The sequence below is a fragment of the Suncus etruscus genome, chromosome 11 (assembly GCF_024139225.1).
Source record: "Suncus etruscus isolate mSunEtr1 chromosome 11, mSunEtr1.pri.cur, whole genome shotgun sequence".
NCBI classification, from domain to species: domain Eukaryota; kingdom Metazoa; phylum Chordata; class Mammalia; order Eulipotyphla; family Soricidae; genus Suncus; species Suncus etruscus.
This window is the reverse complement of record NC_064858.1, coordinates 61,743,546-61,757,888: the sequence shown is the minus strand read 5'-3', so window position 1 is coordinate 61,757,888 and position 14,343 is coordinate 61,743,546. Positions and strand designations below refer to the sequence as shown.

At 39.3% G+C, this 14,343-nt stretch overlaps 1 protein-coding gene and 1 non-coding gene across 2 annotated transcripts in view; one reads left to right on the top strand and one right to left on the bottom strand.

Moving 5' to 3' along the window:
* The window catches only part of SLC41A2 (solute carrier family 41 member 2), a 157,812-nt gene that overhangs the window by 132,088 nt on the left and 11,381 nt on the right, over nt 1–14,343 (top strand). The window lies entirely within an intron of this gene.
* Nucleotides 1,532–1,638, bottom strand: LOC126023574 (U6 spliceosomal RNA). The gene has a single exon (XR_007500688.1). It is a non-coding gene; the product is annotated as a U6 spliceosomal RNA (small nuclear RNA).

Below are 14,343 nucleotides of genomic sequence, written 5' to 3'. Positions count from 1 at the left end.
TTGTAAATAACACTGAAATAAATATAGGTGTTCAGAGGCATTATTGTATTGTTTTCTTTTTGTGTGTTCCTACGGTGTATCCCTAGGAGTGGTATAACAGGATCATATGGGAGCTCAAGTTTCATGTTTTTTGGGTTGTTTGATTTTGGTTTTTTTTGTTTTGGGCCACACCCGGTGACACACAGGGGTTACTCCTGGCTATTTGCTCATAAATTGCTCCTGACTTGGGGGACCATATGGGATGCCAGGGGTTCGAACCACAGTCTGTCCTAGGTTATCATGTGCAAGCCAAACGCTCTACCACTTGCGCCCCTGCTCTGGCCCCAATCATGCTGTTTTAATGATTATTGCTTTGTAGTACAATTTAAAGTTTGGGAAAATGATGTCTCCCATCTTCTTTTTTCCTAAGGGTTACTTTAACTATTAGTGGGTGTTTATATTTCCAAATGTATTCCAGGAGTATGTGATCCACTGCTTTGAAGAATGTCATGGGTATTCTTGTAGAAATTGCATTCAACCTGTACAATGCTTTGGGGAGTAGTGCCATTTTAATTATGTCAATCCTTCCGATCCATGAAGTCTCCATTTCATGTGTCTCAATTTTCCTTTTGTCCTTTTTTATTTTTTATTTTGCCCTTTTGTAATTTTCTTTATAAAGGTCCTTCACCTCTTTAGTTGACTTCAAGTTATTTGAGTTTGTGTGGCACTAATATAAATGGGTTTGTTTTCTAATGTCCATTTCTCCTGTATCATTACTTGTGTATAGGAAGACCATTGATTTTTGCATGTTAATTTTGTCGCCTGCCACTTTGTTATATGAATCTATTCTAGAAGCTTTTTAGTATAATCTTTAGAGTTTTCTAAATATAGTATCATGTCATCTGCAAACAGTGAGAGCTTGATTTCTTCCTTTCCTATTGACATCTTTAACTTGCCTAATTGTCATGGCAAGTACTTCCAGTACTTTGTTGAATAGGAGTGGTAAGAGGAACAGCCATTTCTAGTACCAGATTTCAGAAAAAAAACTTTTGGGGCCAGAGAGATAGCATGGAGGTAAGGCATTTGCCTTGCATGCAGAAGGACGGTGGTTTGAATCCTGGCATCCTATATGGTTCCTCAAGCCTGCCAGGAGCGATTTCTGAGTGTAGAGCCAGGAGTAACCCCTGAGCACTGCCAGGTGTGGACCCCCCCCCAAAAAAAAAAAAAGAAAAGAAAAGAAAAGAAAAGAAAAAAAGCTTTTATTTGATCTCCACTAAGTATATAATATTTGCCTGGGTTTGTGGTAAATGGCCTTGACTATATTGAGAAAATTTCCTTCCATTCCCATCTTGTTGAGAGTTTTTATCATAAGTGGGTATTGGACCTTATCGAATACTTTTTCTAAACCTATTGATATACTTATATGCTTTTTATTTTTTTCTTCTGCTGATATATGGTGTATTATGTTGATTGACTTACATATGTTAAACCATACTTGATTTTCTGTAATGAAACCTACTTGGTCATGGTGTATGAATTTCTCTCTCTTTTTTTAAATATGGAACACTTCATGAATTTGTGTGTCATCCTTGTGCAGGGGCCATTCTAATCTTCTCTGTATCATTCCAATTTTAGTGTATGTGCTGCTGAAGCGAGCAGGGTGTATGACTTTTTTTGATGAGGCATTGGATCATATTTGCCAGGAATTTTTTAAATATAAAATCTTTATTTAAATATCATGATTACAAGCATGATTGTAGTTGGGTTTCAGTCATAAACAGAATACCCCCCTTAACCAGTGCAAAATTTGCACCACCAATGAACCCCCCTCCCTCCTTCCTCACATGCCTGTATTCCAGACAGGCATTCTACTTCTCTCACTCATTAAGATTGTCATGATAGTTGTTAGTGTCGTTATTTACTTAACTGCACACACCACTCTTTGTGGTGAGCTTCATATCATGAGCTGGTCCTTCCAGCCATCATTTCTATTGTCTCTGGGCATTATTACAATACTGTCCTTAATTTTATGAGTGAAACTATTCTGTATCTCTTTTTCTCTTACTTATTTCACTCAGCATAATAAATTCCAGGTACATCCACATATAGGAAAATTTTATGACTTCATTTCTCCTGATGGTTGCATAATATTCCATTGTGTATATGTACCACAGTTTATTTAGCCATTCATATGTTGACAATCTGTTGATTGTTTCCAAGTCTGGCTATTGTACATAGCGCTGCAATGAATATAGGTGTGATGAAGGGATTTTTGTGTTCCTAGGGAATATCCTTAGGAGCGGTATAACTGTATCATATGGGAGCTCAATTTCCAGTTTTTTGAGGAATCTCCATATTGTTTTCCATAAAGGCTGGACTACACGGCATTCCCACCAGCAGTGAATAAGAGTTCCTTTCTTTCCACATCCCCACCAGCACTGATTGTTCTTGTTCTTTGTGATGTGTGCCAGTCCCACATCATTGTTTTGATTTACATTTCTCTGATGATTAGTGATGTGGAGCATTTTTTCATGTGTCTTTTGGCCATTTGTATTTCTTCTTTGAGGAAGTGTCTATTCATTTCTTCTCCCAATTTTTTGATGGAGTTAGATTTTTTTTTCTTAAGTTCTGTCAGTACCTTGCATATCTTAGATATTAGCCCCTTATCTGATGGGTATTGGGTGAATAGTTTCTTCATTCTGTGGCTGGCTTTTGTATCCTAGACACTATTTCCTTTGAGGTACAGAAGCTTCTCAACTTAATATATTCCCATTTGTTTATCTCTGCTTCCATATTTGTTTGGAAAGTGCTGTTTCTTCCTTAAAGGTGCCTTTAGTCTCAGTGTCATGGAGTGTTTTAACTATGTGTTCTATATACCATGTGGTTTCAGACCTAATATTAAGGTCTTTAATCCATTTGTATTTACTTCTGTGTGAGGTGTTAGATGGGGGTCTGAGCTCGCTTTTTTGCAAGTGCCTAACCAGTTGTGACAACACCACTTGTTGAAGAGTATTTCCTTGATCCATTTTGGATTTTTTGCTCCTTTATCAAAGTTAGTTAATTGTATGTCTGGGGAACATTTTAAGAATACTCAAATCTATTCCACTGATCTGAAGATGTCTTTATTCCAATACCATGCTGTTTTAATAACTATTGGTGTTGTAATACAATTTAAAGTTGGGGAAAGTAATGCCTTTCATCTTCCTTTTCCTAAGGGTTACTCCAGCTATTCGTGGGTGTTTATTGTTCTAAATGAATTTCAGGAGTGTTTGATCCACTTCTTTGAATAATGTCATGGGTATCTGTAGAGAATTACATTAAATCTGTACAATGCTTTGGAGAGTATTGCCATTTAATGATATTAATCCTGCCAATCCATGAGAAGTGTATATGTTTCCATTTCCTTGTATCATCTCTTTATTTCTTGAAGCAGGCTTTTGTAGTTTTCTTTGTATAGGTCCTTCACCTCTTTAGATAAGTTGACTCCAAGATATTTGAATTTGTGTGGCACTTATGTAAATGGGATTGTTTTTTGGTGTTTTTTTTTTTATCTTTTTGCTTTTTGGGGGCCACACCCAGTGACACTCAGGGGTTACTCCTGGCTATGCACTCAGAAATTGCTCCTGCCTTGGGGGACCATATAGGATACCAAGGGATTGAACTGTGGTCTGTCCTAGGTTAGCAAATGGCCTACCGTTTGCACACCGCTTCGGCCTGGGGTTGTTTTCCTAATGTCCATTTCTTCTCTATCATGTATGAGAAGGCCATTGATTTTTGCGTGTTAATTTGCGTGTTAATAGCCTGCCACTTTGCTATCTGAATCATTGTTTCTAGAAGCTTTTGGAAAGTCTTTAGGGTTTTCTAAATATAATATCATGTCATCTGCAAACAATAAGAGCTTGGCTTATTTTGTTTCTATCTGGATGACCTTGATATCTTTTGCTTGCCTAATTGCTAAGGCAATTACTTCCAGTACTATGTTAATTTGTTAATTGAGTTGCAAGAGAGGGCAGCCTTGTCTTGTACCATAATTTAGAGGAAAGGCCTCTAATTTATCTCCATTGAAAATAATAATTGCCATTGGCTTGTGATAGATGGCCTTGAACATATAGAGAAAAGTTCCTTTTATTCCCATCTTGATGAGAGTTTTTTTTTTTTATCAAGAATGGGTGTTGGACCTTATCGAATGCTTTCTCTACACCTATTGATATGATCATATTATTTTTATTTTTGGTTGTTTTTTGTTTGTTTGTTTGTTTATTTTTACGCCACACCTGGTGATGCTCAGGGGTTACTCCTGGTTATGCTCTCAGAAATCGCTCCTGGCTTAGGAGACCTTATGGGACCATGGAGATCAAATAGAGTTCGTTCTAGGTTATAGTGTGCAAGGCTAACGCCCTACCACTGCTCTAGTCCCTCCTTTTGTTGATATGGTGTATTATGTTGATTGATTTATGGATGTTAAACCATCCTTACATTCCTGGGAAGAAATCTGCTTGGTTGTGGTGAATGACCTTGTTGATGAAGCATTGGATCCTATTTGCCAGAATTTTATTGAGAATCTTTGTATCTGTGTTCATCAGGGATATTGGTCTATAATTTTATTTTTTGTCAGCATCTCTGTCAGTTGTTTGTTTGTTTGTTTGTTTTAATTTGGGACATACCCAGTGATGCTCATGGGTTACTCTTACTATGCAATCAGAAATTGCTCCTGGCTTGGGGGACCATATGGGACACCAGGGAATCAAACCACTGTTTGTCCTGGGTCAGCCACGTTCTGTCTGGTTTTGGTGACTAGTGTATGTTAGCTTTATAAAACCTATTTGGAAGTATTCCTATTATTTCAATTTTTTGAAAGAGCCTGAAAAGGATTGGTAGTAGTTCCTTTGAAAGGTTTGAAAAGAATTCATTAATGAACCCATATGGGCCAAAGCTTTTGTTTCTGAGAAGACTTTTGATTACTATTTTAATGTCCTCAATAGGGAAGTGGCTGTTTAGATATGCTACATCATCCTTATTCAACCGTGGAAGATTATGAAAGTCCAAGAATTTATCTATTTTTCCCAGGTTCTCATGTTTCATGGCATGGAGTTTTTCAAAGTCATCTCTGATTACCCTTTGAATCTCTGCAATACCTATAGTCACCTCCCCCTTTTCATTTCTAATCTGGTTTATCATGTTTCTGTTTTTCCCTTTGTGAGTTTTGCCATGGTTTATCAATCTTGTTTACTTTTTTAAAGAACCACATTTTGCTTTCCTTGATCTTTCGGATTGTTTTTTGAATTTCCACTTAACTGATTTCTGTCTAAGCTTTGTTATTTTCTTCTGCCGATCTATTTTTGGTTTAGTTTGTTAATCATTTTTTAATTTTTTTTGTTTGTTTTTTGTTCTTTCGGCCACACCCGGTGGTGCTCAGGGGTTACTCCTGACTATCTGCTCAGACATAGCTCTTGGCAGGCACGGGGGACCATATGGGACACCGGGATTCGAACCAATCACCTTTGGTCCTGGATTGGCTGCTTGCAAGGAAAACGCCACTGTGCTATCTCTCCAGGCCCCATTTATTTTTATTTTTTTTTTATTTTTTTACTTAAACAAATTTATTACATACATGATTGTGTTTGGGTTTCAGTCATGTAAAGAACACCACCCATCACCAGTGCAACATTCCCATCACCAATGTCCCAAATCTCCCTCCTCCCTACCCGACCCCCGCCTGTACTCTTGACAGGCTTTTCATTTCCCTCATACATTCTCATTATTAGGACAGTTCAAAATGTAGTTATTTCTCTAACTAAACTCATCAATTTCTGCGGTGAGTTTCCTGAGGTGAGCTGGAACTTCCAGCTCTTTTCTCTTTTGTGTCTGAAAATTATTATTGCAAGAATGTCTTTCATTTTTCTTAAAACCCATAGATTAGTGAGACCATTCTACGTCTTTCTCTCTCTCTCTCTCTCTCTCTCTCTCTCTCTCTCTCTCTCTCTCTCTCTCTCTCTCACTCTCTCTCTCTGACTTATTTCACTCAGCATAATAGATTTCGTATATATTCATGTATAGGAAAATTTGATGACTTCATCTCTCCTGACAGCTGCATAATATTCCATTGTGTATATGCACCACAGTTTCTTTAGCCATTCGTCTGTTGAAGGGCATCTTGGTTGTTTCCAGAGTCTTGCTATGGTAAATAGTGTTGCAATGAATATAGGTGTAAGGAAGGGGTTTTTGTATTGTAATTTTGTGTTCCTAGGGTATATTCCTAGGAGTGGTATAGCTGGGTCATATGGGAGCTCAATTTCCAGTTTTTGGAGGAATCTCCATATCGCTTTCCATAAAGGTTGATCTAGACGGCATTCCCACCAGCAGATAAGAGTTCCTTTCTCTCCACATCCCCGCCAACACTGTTTATTCTCATTCTTTGTGATGTGTGCCATTCTCTGTGGTGTGAGGTGGTACCTCATCGTTTTGATTTGCATCTCCCTGATGATTAGTGATGTGGAGCATTTTTTCATGTGTCTTTTAGCCATTTGTATTTCTTCTTTGTCAAAGTGTTCATTTCTTCTCCCCATTTTTTGATGGGATTAGATGTTTTTTTTTTGTAAAGTTCTGTCAGTGCCTTGTATATTTTGGATATTAGCCCCTTATCTGATGGGGATTAGGTGAATAGTTTCTCCCATTCAGTGGGTGGCTCTTGTATCCTCGGCACTATTTCCTTGGAGGTGCAGAAGCTTCTCAGCTTAATATATTCCCATCTGTGAATCTCTGCTTTCATTTGCTTGGAGAGTGCAGTTTCCTCCTTGAATATGCCTGTAGTCTCAATGTCCTGGAGTGTTTTGCCTTTGTGTTGTTCTATATATCTTATGGTATTGCGTCTGATATCAAGGTCTTTAATCCATTTGGATTTTACCTTCGTACATGATGTTAGCTGGGGGTCTAAGTTCAATTTTTTGCAAGTGGCTAGCCAGTTGTGCCAACACCACTTGTTGAACAGGCTTCCCCTGCTCCATTTAGGATTTCCTGCTCCTTTATCAAAAATTAGGTGATTGTATGTCTGGGGAACATTTTCTGAGTATTCAAGCCTATTCCACTGATCTGAGGGCCTGTCCTTATTCCAATACCATGCTGTTTTGATAACTATTGCTTTGTGGTACAGTTTAAAGTTGGGGAAAGTAATTCCTCCCATATTCTTTTTCCCAATGATTGCTTTAGCTATTCTAGGGTGTTTATTGTTCCAAATGAATTTCAAAAGTGCCTGATCCACTTCTTTGAAGAATGTCATGGGTATCTTTAGAGGTATCGCATTAAATCTGTATAATGCCTTGGGGAATATTGCCATTTTGATGATGTTAATCCTGCCAATCCATGAGCAGGGTATGTGTTTCCATTTCCGCGTGTCCTCTCATATTTCTTGGAGCAGAGTTTTATAGTTTTCTTTGTATAGGTCCTTTACTTTTTAGTCAAGTTGATTCCAAGATATTTGAATTTGTGTGGCACTATTGTGAATGGGGTTGTTTTTTAATGTCCACTTCTTCCTTATTACTATTGGTGTATAGAAAGGACATTGATTTTTGTGTGTTAATTTTGTAGCCTGCCATCGTTCTATATGAGTCTATTGTTTCTAGAAGCTTTTTGGTAGAGTCTTTAGGGTTTTCTAGGTAGAGTATCATGTCATCTGCAAACAGCGAGAGCTTGACTTCTTCCTTTCCTATCTGGATTCCCTTGATATCTTTTTCTTGCCTAATCGCTATAGCGAGTACTTCCAGTGCTATGTTGTATAGGGGTGGTGAGAGAGGACAGCCTTGTCTTGTGCCAGAATTTAGAGGAAAGGCTTTCAGTTTTTCTCCATTGAGGACAATATTTGCCTCTGGCTTGTGGTAGATGGCCTTAACTATATTGAGAAAGGTTCCTTCCATTCCCATCTTGCTGAGAGTTTTGATCAAGAATGGGTGTTGGACCTTATCAAATGCTTTCTCTGCATCTATTGATATGATCATGTGATTTCTATTTTTCTTGTTGTTGATGTTATGTATTCTGTTGATAGATTTACAGATGTTAAACCATCCTTGCATTCCTGGGATGAAATCTACTTGATCGTAGTGGATGATTTTCTTAATGAGTCATTGAATCCTATTTGCCAAGATTTTGTTGAGGATCTTTGCATCTGTATTCATCAGCGATAGTGGTCTGTAATTTTCTTTTTTGGTAGCATCTCTGTCTGGTTTAGGTATCAAGGTGATGTTGGCTTCATAAAAGCTATTTGGAAGTGTTCCTGTTTTTTCAATTTCATGAAAGAGTCTTGCCAGGATTGGTAGAAGTTCCTCTTGAAAGGTTTGAAAAAATTCATTAGTAAATCCATCTGGGCCTGGACTTTTGCTTTTGGGCAGACATTTGATTACTGTCTTAATTTCCTTAATAGTGATGGGTGTGTTTAGATATGCTACATCCTCTTCCTTCAAACGTTGAAGATTATAAGAGTCCAAGAATTTATCCATTTCTTCCAGGTTTTCATTATTAGTGGCATAGAGTTTCTCAAAGTAGTTTCTGATTACCCTTTGGATCTCTACCATATCAGTAGTGATCTCTCCTTTTTCATTCCTAATATGAGTTATCAAGTTTCTCTCTCTCTTTCATTGTTAGTTTTGCCAGTGGTCTATCAATCTTGTTTATTTTTTCAAAGAACCAACTTCTGCTTTCGTTGATCTTTTGGATTGTTTTTTGGGTTTCCACTTCATTGATTTCTGCTCTCAGCTTTGTTATTTCCTTCTGTCTTCCTATTTTTGGGTCCTTTTGTTGAGTACTATCTAATTCTATGAGCTGCGTCATTAAGCTATTCAGGTATGCCCCTTCTTCTTTCCCGATGTGTGCTTGCAAAGCTATAAATTTTCCTCTCAGTACTGTTTTTGCTGTGTCCCATCGGTTCTGATAGTTTGTGTCTCCATTGTCATTTGTTTCTAGGACGGTTTTGATTTCCTCTTTGATTTTATCTCGGACCCACTGGTTATTCAGTATTAGGCTGTTTAATTTCCAGATATTAAAGTTTTTCTTCTGTGTCCCTTTGTGGTTCACATATAATTTCAGGGCCTGTGGTCAGCGAAGGTAGTCTGCAAAATTTCTATCCGCTTAATATTATGGAGGTATGTTTTATGTGCTAGCATGTAGTCTATCCTGGAGAATGTCCCATGTACATTAGAGAAGAATGTGTATCTGGGCTTCTGGGGGGTGGAATGTCCTGTATATATCTACTAGGCCTGTTTCTTCCATTTCTCTTTTCAGGTCTAGTATATTCTTGTTGGGTTTCAGTCTGGTTGACTTGTCAAGTGTTGACAATGCCGTGTTGAGGTCTCCCACAATTATTGTGTTGTTATTGATATTATTTTTCAGATTTGTCAACAATTATATTAAATATTTTGCTGGCCCCTCATTCACTGCATACATGTTTAGGAGAGTGATTTCTTCCTGCTCTATGTATCCCTTGATTAATACAAAACGTCCTTCTTTGTCCCTTACAACTTTCCTAAGTATAAAGTTTGCATCATCTGATATTAGTATGGCCACTCCAGCTTTTTTATGGATGTTGTTTGCTTGGATGATTTTCCTCCAGCCTTTTATTTTGAGTCTATGTTTATTCTGACTATTCAGTTACGTTTCTTGTAGGCAGCAGAAGGTTGGATTGAGTTTTTTGATCCATTTAGCCACTCTTTGTCTCTTAACTGGTGCATTTAGTCCATTGACATTGAGAGAAAGAATTGTCCTGGGAGTTAGTGTCATCTTTATATCAAAGTTTGGTGTGTCTGTTGGTCAGTCTTGTCTTAAAGTAGGCTGTTCAGTTTTTCTTTTAAGTATGGTTTTGAATAAAGTTTCTGAACTGTTGTTTGTCTGTGAAACCATGTATTGTTCCTTCAAACATGAAAGTGAGTTTTGCTGGGTGCAGTATTCTAGGCGAAGCATTTATTTCATTGAGTTTTATCTCTATGTCCCACCACTGCCTTCTGGCCTTGAGTGTTTCCGGTGACAGGCCTGCAGTAAATTTCAAGGATGTTCCCTTGAATGTAATTTCTTTTTTCGATCTTGCTGCTTTCAGAATTCTGTCTCTAAATGTGGGGTTCGTCATTGTGACTAGGATGTGTCTTGGGGTGTTTGTGTCTCCATTGTTTGTGTCTCTTTTAGTTAGTACTCTTCGGGCATGCAGGATTTGATCACATGTATTCATTAGCTCTGGTAGTTTCTCTTTAATGATATTCTTGACCGTTGATTCTTCCTGGAGATTTTCTTCCTGGGTCTCTGGGACTCCAATGATTCTTAAGTTGTTTCTGTTGAGCTTATCATAGACTTCTATTTTCATCTGTTCCCATTCTTTGCATAATTTTTCCATTATTTGATTGTTTGCTTTAGGGCTTTTTTTCCAATTTCTTCTGCTGTATGGAATTGTTATTCATCTCATCTTCCAGTGTACTAATTCTATTCTCAGCTGCTATTAACCCATGGGAAATCTCAACCATGTTTTTCTTCAATTCATCTACTGAGTTTTTCAGACCTGTTATTTGACCTGAAATTTCAGTTTGGGGTTTTCTGATTTCTATCTTCATATTCTCTTGATTTTTATTAGTGTTCTCTTCTATACTTTCTTTGAGTTCTTTGAACATCTTTCATATTGCGATTCTAAACTCCTTATCTGAGAGACTGACTAGTTGGTTGGTCATGTTCAAGTCATCAGAGTTGCCATCATCGTTCTCTATGTCTGGTTCTGGCCTGCGTTGTTTCCCCATTGTCACACTTGTATTGTGGGTTTTTCTACGTGTTGTGGTTGTATTCATTGGCTAAATGATGTGCATGGCCAGGAAGTGAAGCGGAGCAGCCATGCTCCTCTGGCTCCACCCATTCTGGGCTTGTAAACTCACCTCCAGGGAAGGCTCCAGGGAAGGCGAGCTGTCCGCAGATGGGCCACATGCAGGATGAAATCAGGCCAAAGATGGAGCACAGCACAGAAGACAGGCAGATAGGGGTGCTGGTATCTGAGTTCCAGCAGAGTTCAGCAGCTTCTCCTTTCTGGGATTGTAAACTCACCTCCAGGGAAGGCAAGCTGTCCGCAGATGAGCCACACACAGGATGAAATCAGGCCAAAAATGGAGCACAGCACAAAAGACAGGCAGATAGGGGTGCTGGCATCTGTGTTCCAGTAGAGTTCAGTGGCTTTCCCTTTCTGGGCGTGTAAGCTCAGCTCCAGAAATGGCTTCAGGGAAGGAGAGCTGTCTGCAAATGAGCCACATACAGGATGAAATCAGGCCAAAAATGGTGCACAGAACAGAAGACAGGCAGATAGAGGTGTTGGCATCTGAATTCCAGCAGAATTCAGCGCCTTCCCCTTTCTGGGCTTGTAAAGTCAGCCATTTCTTTTTTTTTTTTTCTTTTTTTTTGGGGGGGGTTTTTGAGCCACACCCGGTGACGCTCAGGGGTTACTCCTGGCTATATGCGCTCAGAGGTCGCTCCTGGCTTGGGGGACCATATGGGACGCCGGGGGATCGAACCGCGGTCCGTCTCCTAGGCTAGCGCAGGTAAGGCAGGCACCTTACCTCCAGCGCCACTGCCCGGCCCCATGTCAGCCATTTCTTATTCACTCACTTGCTCACTGGGTAGCTTCAGAATGCAGTGTTTTTTTGGGTTCGCTTCCCAGGGCTCTGAGGAGAGCTTCAAGGATTCAGAAAAGACAGAGAAGCATAAGACAGGGTTTTCTTTAGGTCCTCCGTTTCCTCAGAAGAAGCACAGCAGGGCGGAGCCTCCGCAGGTGAATCAATCAGCACTTCACCTGGCAGTCCCCACAGTTAGCCATTTCTTACTCATTCACTCCCTGGGTAGCTTCAGAATGCAGTTTTTGGAGGGTTTGCTTCCCAGGGCTCTGAGGAGAGCTTCAAGGATTCAGGAAAGACAGAGGAGCACAGGACAGGGTTCTCTTTAGATTCTCAGTTTCCTCAGAAGAAGCACAGCAGGGCAGAGACTCTGCAGGTGAAGCAATCAGCACTTCACCTGGCAGACCCCACAGTCAGCCATTTCTTACTCACTCACTTGCTCGCTGGGTAGCTTCAGAATGCAGTTTTTTGGGGGTTTGCTTCCCAGGGCTCTGAGGAGAGCTTGAAGGATTCAGGAAAGACAGAGGAGCACAGGACAGGGTTCTCTTTAGGTCCTCAGTTTCCTCAGAAGAAACACAGCAGGGCGGAGACTCTGCAGGTGAAGCAATCAGCACTTCACCTGGCAGTCCCCACAGTCAGCCATTTCTGACTCACTCCCCATTTTTTAATTTTTAAAGCTCTGTCATTAAGCTGTTCATGTAGATTCCTTCTTCCTTCCTGATATGTGCTTGCAGAGCTATAAATTTTCCTCTTAGTACTGCTTTTGCTCTGTCCCATAAATTCTGATAATTTGTGTCTTCATTGTCATTTGTTTCCAGGAATGTTTGATTTTCTCTTTGATTTCATCTTTTACCCACTTGATATTCAGTAGTAAGCTGTTTAATTTCCAGGTGTTAAAGTTTTTCTTTTGTAGTTCCCATGTCTAATATCAGTACCTTGTGATCAGCAAAGGTAGTCTGCATGGATTCTAACCTCTTGATTTGATGGAGGTATGTTTTATGGCCAGCATGTGTGCTCTGTCTTGGAGAATGATCCATGTGCATTGAAATAGAATTGTATCCAAGTTTCTGGGTATAGAGTGCCATATATGTATATATGTATATGTATATACACACACATCTACTAGGCCATTTTCTTCCATTTCTTCTTTCAGAGCTAGTATATTTTTGTTGGGTTTATGCCTGGTTGACCTATCAAGGGGTGATAGGGCAGTGTTGAGGTCTCCCACAATTATTGTGTTGCTACTGATATCTTCTTTCAGATTTGTCAACAATTGTTTTAAATATTTTTTCTGGTCCCTTCATTGGGTGCATATAAGTTTAGGAGTGTGATTCTCCCTGTTGTACATATCCCTTATGTTCATCCTTGTCCCTTACAATCTTTCTGAGTATAAAGTTTGTATTATTTGATATTAATATGGCCACTCCAGCTTTTAAGGGTGTTGCTTGGATGATTTTCCTCCAGCCTTTGATTTTGAGTTTATGTTTGTTCTGACTACTCAGATGTGTTTCTTGTAGGCAGTAGAAGGTTGGATTTAGTTTTATGATCCATTTTGCCACTCTGTGTCTCTTAACTGGTGCATTTAGTCCATTGACATTGAAAGAGATAATTGTCATGGGATTTAGTATCATCTTTGTATAGAAGTCTGGTTTGTCTTTTGGTTTAAGATAAGAATCTTGGGCCCGGAGAGATAGCACAGCGGTGTTTGCCTTGCAAGCAGCTGATCCAGGACCAAAGATGGTTGGTTCAAATCCCGGTGTCCCATATGGTCCCCCGTGCCTGCCAGGAGCTATTTCTGAACAGACAGCCAGGAGTAACCCCTGAGCACTTCCGGGTGTGCCCCCCCCCCAAAAAAAGATAAGAATCTTAAGCCGTCAGGAGAGATGAAGTCATGAAATTTTCCTATATATGGATGTACATCGAATCTATTATGCTGAGTGAAGTAAGTCAGAGGGAGGGAGAGAGAAAGACGCAGAATGATTTCACTCATCTATGAGTTTTAAGAAAAATGAAAGACATTTTTAACAGTATCTCAGAGACAAGAGAGATGAAGGCTGGTAGGTGCAGCTCATGACATGAAGCTCATCACATAGAGTGATGAGTGCAGTTGGAGAGATGATTACACTGAAAACTATCATAACAATGTGAATGAATTAGGGAAGTAGAAAGCCTGTCTCGAGTACAGGTGTGGGGGGGTGGGGAGGAGGGAGATCTGGGAAATTGGTGGTGGGAATGTTGCACTGGTGAAGGGGGGTGTTCTTTACATGACTGTAATCAGACAACTATAATCATATTTGTAATCATGGTATTTAAATAAAGATAATTATTTTAAAAAAGATAAAAATCTTAAAAAGACCTTTCAGTTTTTCTTTTTAGGCTGATTTTGAGTCTGCAAAGTTTCTGAACTGTTGTTCATTAGTGAAGCTATGTATACTTTCTTCAACCTAAATGTGAGTTTTGCTGGGTGCAGTATTCTAGTTGAAGCCTTCATTTCATTGATTTTGTCACTATGTCTCACCACTGCCTCTGGGCATGAGGGTTTCTTGTGACAGGTCTGCTGTAAATCTTAAGGATACTCCTTTGAATGTAATTTCCCTTTTTGATCTTGCTGCTTTCAGTTTTCTATCCCTATCTGTGGGATTCGTTATTGTGACTATGATGTGTCTTGAGTTTTTTTTCCTTCAGGTCTCTTTTAGATGGTACTCTTCGAACATGCAGGATTTGATTGCATGTAGTCTTTATC